Source organism: Podarcis filfolensis (genome assembly GCF_964270895.1).
Source record: "Podarcis filfolensis genome assembly, chromosome: 1".
Classification (NCBI taxonomy): Eukaryota; Metazoa; Chordata; class Lepidosauria; order Squamata; family Lacertidae; genus Podarcis; species Podarcis filfolensis.
The window spans coordinates 93,654,263-93,659,149 of NC_139604.1; positions in this window are offsets into that span (position 1 = coordinate 93,654,263).

Consider the following 4,887-nt stretch of genomic DNA (forward strand, 5'->3'; position numbering starts at 1 on the left):
GACGTTAGCACTGGGCATACAGGCATTTTGCAATACAGTGGTACCTCGGGTTACAGATGCTTCAGGTTACAGACTCCGCTATCCCAGAAATAGTACCTCAGGTTAAGAACTTTACCTCAGGATGGGAACAGAAATCGCGCTGTAGCAGTGGGAGGCCCATTAGCTAAAGTGGTACCTCAGATTAAGAACAGACCTCCAGAACGAATTAAGTTCTTAACCCGAGGTACCACTGTAGTTGTAAGATAGGGAGGGGAACTTGTACTCCAGGGACACCTGAAGGCCCACAACTCCTATCAATGCCAGGCAGTATGGCCAATGTTCAGGGATGGTGAGGAATTTTTTTATTAGCCTCCTAAGAGGCCCAATAGCCTGTGTTTGTGTTGGTCACAGAAGAAACAGCTTCTCTTCCACTTAAGGCAGTGTGGAAAAACAGTTTGACCAATCTTTTTAAAAAAAAAAAATAGTAACTTTCATGCATTTGTTTATAAGACTGTTGCATTTAGCCATTAAAATGCAATGGATGAGGGCCAATAAACTGGATTAGAAGGTGGTGGTTCCTATACCTGGAAGCCAGTTGCCTATTCTGGATGGGGTTGCACTTCCTCTGAAGGAACAGGTGCACAGCTTGAGGGTACTCCTGGATACATCTTTGTCTTTGGAGGCCCAGCTAATGAAATGTGACCTCGGTAACTAGAAGCGCCTTTTACTAGCTTCGTCTGGTATGCCAGCTATGTCCATATCTGGCTCGTGATAACTTGGCCACTGTAGTCTCTGCATTGGTAACCTGAACACTGGATTTTTGTATGCGAGGCTGCCCCTGGGTCTGATCCAGAAGCTCTAGTTGGTGCAAAATGAAACCAGAGAGCTGGCATCATGTGACATCTCTGCTAAAACATATGCCCTGGCTGCCCGTATCCTGTCAGACCAGGTTCAAGGCTCTTGTGTTGATATACAAAGCCCTGACCAACTGGGGTCCAGACCTGAGTCCTTATAACCTAGCCCACTGAGATCGTCCCTTCTGCCATGTTACAGAGGTCCAGCTTCCCTCAACCAGAAACCAGGCATTTAGTGGCACCAGTCCTATGCTGTAGACCAGGCTTCCACATGTTTTGAGACTACAATTCCCATCATCCCTGACCATTGGTCCTGCTAGCTAGGGATCATGGGAGTCGTAGGCCAAAAACATCTGGAGGGCCAAAGTTGAGGAAGCCTGCTGTAGACAGTGGCATTGTGTTGTCTGCCAGCGCTTAGAGTGCATGCGCATGCATGTGCCAGACGGGGGCAGGGCAAAAATGATAAACAGAACCCACATGCATTGGGCATGGAGGATTCACAGAGCCCATGCACCAGCCCAGCCCTCTCCACCGGAGCCAAGTGGGGCCGCAGGGAGGAGCCTAGCTGTTTGACATGGCCCTTGGCGGGGGAATCCCCCCGATGCTGACTGTTAAGTTGTGGGTGAACATATCAGACGACACAGCGATTCTTCAAACAGCTCTTGTTTATTCGCAGGCCAGGACAGAGCTGAACTGAAGGGTTCAGTCTGCCTGCTTATATAGAGCTCCAGTACAATGTAACTGTAACAATTTTCTAAAGCTATCCAATCACTGAACGTCACTTTCGATCCCTTATTTGCATAACTCTCTACAGTATCCCCCTGCTGGCCCAGGGTGAGAACTTCAGTACATAACACTGACCAGGCGTCCATTCCGCAAGGGGGCCAGGGACATGGTTACAAAGCCAGGCTGGGCTCCGTGACCCAGAGATCCCCAGCAGCAGGCAAGGTGGGGTGGGGATCCCTTCATGGGAGCACCTGATTCATGCCCCCTAAAAATCTTACGCCCAGGGCTATGTCCCCCCTGAGCCCCCTCCACACTACCCCTCTGGCTGTAGAACACTCTTCCAGCAGAGTTTGGGCAGCCATCCTTTCTTTTGACTTTGGGGCATTTATTGAGGACCCCCACCCGAGAGGCCTATGCAGTTGTTTAAATATCCCTTGAGTAGCCATTCATTTTAATGAATGCTTTGTATTGCTTTTAAATGTTTTTATGTTGCTGTACACTGCACTAATGTTTTGCAAGGGGGCGGTATATAAATACTTTCATAAAGAAAACAAATACTAATGACAAAGCTCCTATTTATTTTTATCCACAACAGGATCTGGACTGCACCCTTAAGGCTCCTCCGTTTGTGTGTTTTAGTTTGACTGCAACACCAGGTGATGATGATCCTCTTATCATGTAAAGGAGCCGCCATAGATTTCTCCCACTGATAGTACAGTACTGCCCAGGGACACAATTCTTTTCAATAAAATGGAGTTCATATGTTCAGCAGCTGGCCATCAAGAATTGACAAATTTCAGCTATGAGAATCCAAGTGTTCCATATATGCAAAGAGACCCTACTCTTTTTGCTGTTGATGTATCCAGTGCTGGTCGACGCATGGTGAAAATACTTGGCTTCACAGACATACTGGTATTTAACTGTGAGACTGATGATGTTGTGAGAGTAAAGGTATTATGATCACATGGTTGCTTTTACAGATGAAATGAGCCCTAACTTACTTGAGCACTGCAAAGAAGGCTCATTATAAAAGGCTTAAGGCTTGAAGTCACCACCTCTCAGTCCAAATAAACATGCTTATTAATCTAAGAACCCCTGGAGCTAAAAGCTACCTTTGCAGAGTATTCCTCTTGTAACAGGGCATTGTCCGCAGATTGAAGTCGTCAAGCAGGCATCTATGGGGTAAAGAGATTTCACAAGTAAACTCCTTCACCCCTTGGTATTGAAGCAAAAAATCTAGCTGCCCTCCTAAGTGCTGATATATTTCCGTGGGAGACTTTGTTTCCTGCTCCTCCATTCCCCCCCAAAAAAAACCCTTTAGCCATCCTTAGCAAATATCCTTTAGACATTTTTGAGCAGGGGATTCTAAAAAAATCAGCTGTGTGTGTTTTCTGACACAATCCATTTGCTGACCAGTAGTCTTTAATTCCACTGTGCTCATGAAAAGCGTTGGTTCTCTTTAGACAAGAAAAGATGAATAAATTGAAGAAAACGGGAAGAAGTGCCATGTCTCTGTGTCCTCAGAAGAAAGTCATAGACTCTTAGTTAACAACATCTCTGTGTTGTGGAGTTCTCCTGACCTTTATTCTAGTACTCCAGAGTTCAAGGTACTGGCAGTACTTTTTAGGAACTGCAGAGTATAAACACAGCAACCATTCCCTTGGCAGAGTGGAGAAGAAGCAAGTGGAAGAGATGAAAAGGGAGCTGAAGAAAACACAAAACCAGTATGGGACTGGGGTGACAGTTTGTCAAATTTCCTGAGTGTCTTACACTGAATAGCCCTGATTTCTCACAAAATTCTGCTGAAAAGAGACATAGCATTGCCTAGATGCAGCAGGTGGAAAATACTTGGCTGTACATCTGCTTGCAGTGGAGTTGTCCTCAAATCCCTTTAAACCACCTTTCACCAGCATTGCCCTCTCTGGATGTTTTGGGCTACAATTCCTATCAGCCCCCAGCTAGCACAGTAGTAGTAGTAGTAGTAGTAGTAGTAGTAGTAGTAGTAGTTATCATACCCTGCCCATCTGGCTGGGTTTCCCCAGCCACTCTGGGCGGCTTCCAGCACATATAAAAGCGTAATAAAACGTCAGACATTAAAAACTGATGCTGTATGAACTGTGCAAGTTCTGCTCAGTGTGCTTCTGAGGACATGTCACAGGGCCAACCCAGCGATTAGGCCGAGTGAGTTGGTTGCTTCAGATGCAGCTGATTCTTCAGTGTCAGGAAAGGCAGAAAATTGTTAGTAGTTTATTCTTGTATTTTTATTACAAGGGACAGGCACTTTGGGGGTTTTCTGTCTCTAGTGCCATAATAACTTGGCCAGCCTTGGGCTCTGTGCACCTAGACTTGGGGAGGGCTGCCATTTGCTATTCCACTGCGGCTAGCAAAATGCCCTGAGCTATGGGTGTGTCTCTCTCTCTGCTGCACACCTGGCCTCTGCAAGGCCTGTGACCTCAGCTGACCGATCCACCCATTTGTACAGTATTTGCAGAGAATTACAACCTGCAGCCTACATCGGTGAGGAGGACAGGAAGTTCCAGTCTAAGGCTTTTGAACATGGCTGATTTTCATGCTGTTCCTTGCCACTTAACCAACAGAACAGCGTGCAGCAGGGGTAGCCAGGGTGCTGTGCTCCAGCCCCCATCGGAGGTGGTGACCGTACTGCGCCATGACCACCCACCTTTAAACCTCAGGCGTGGGGCAGGTAAGGGCAGGGTTTCAAAGGAACAATTGGGAATTTAAGGTGAGTTGTGTTAGTGATCATTCACTTGCTGGAGCAAAGTGTACTCCTTTCAGCTGATAGGTGGTGGGATCATGCCTTGCTCCAGTGGGGGAAGCATTTGCTGTTTAATGAAACCTGCTTCTTGGCCCCAGCGCTTCTCCTTGAACCTCTGAGAATCAGTGTTAGAAAGCTTTTTGCAGACAGCCTTGCACTGCTCTGGGTTTCAGAGGTTTAAAGAGCAACACAAAGCTGCTTGCAAAGAGGCGTTTGGAAAACTGGGACTTCAAAGCACAGCACCACCTGTTGCCATAGTGATGTCAGGTTCTTGACAGCTGGGCAGCCCCGCCCCCTGTCAATTTTTGCCCCAAAGGGGTGGGGAGATGAAGATCTGGCCCAACACACTCAGGCCTGGTGACACTCAAGAAATCTGCTCCTTTCATTGCTTCCAGTTCACCCTATCTGCTCCACTTGCTATATCTTGCTATTTTTTCTGCCTTTGCATGGCTCAAACTCATATCTGTAGCTCTTATGCCCCTCTTCTTATTTAGCAGTATTTTGAGTCCCCACCTCCGTATATCTCTGTTTCTATCACAGCAATAAAATGCA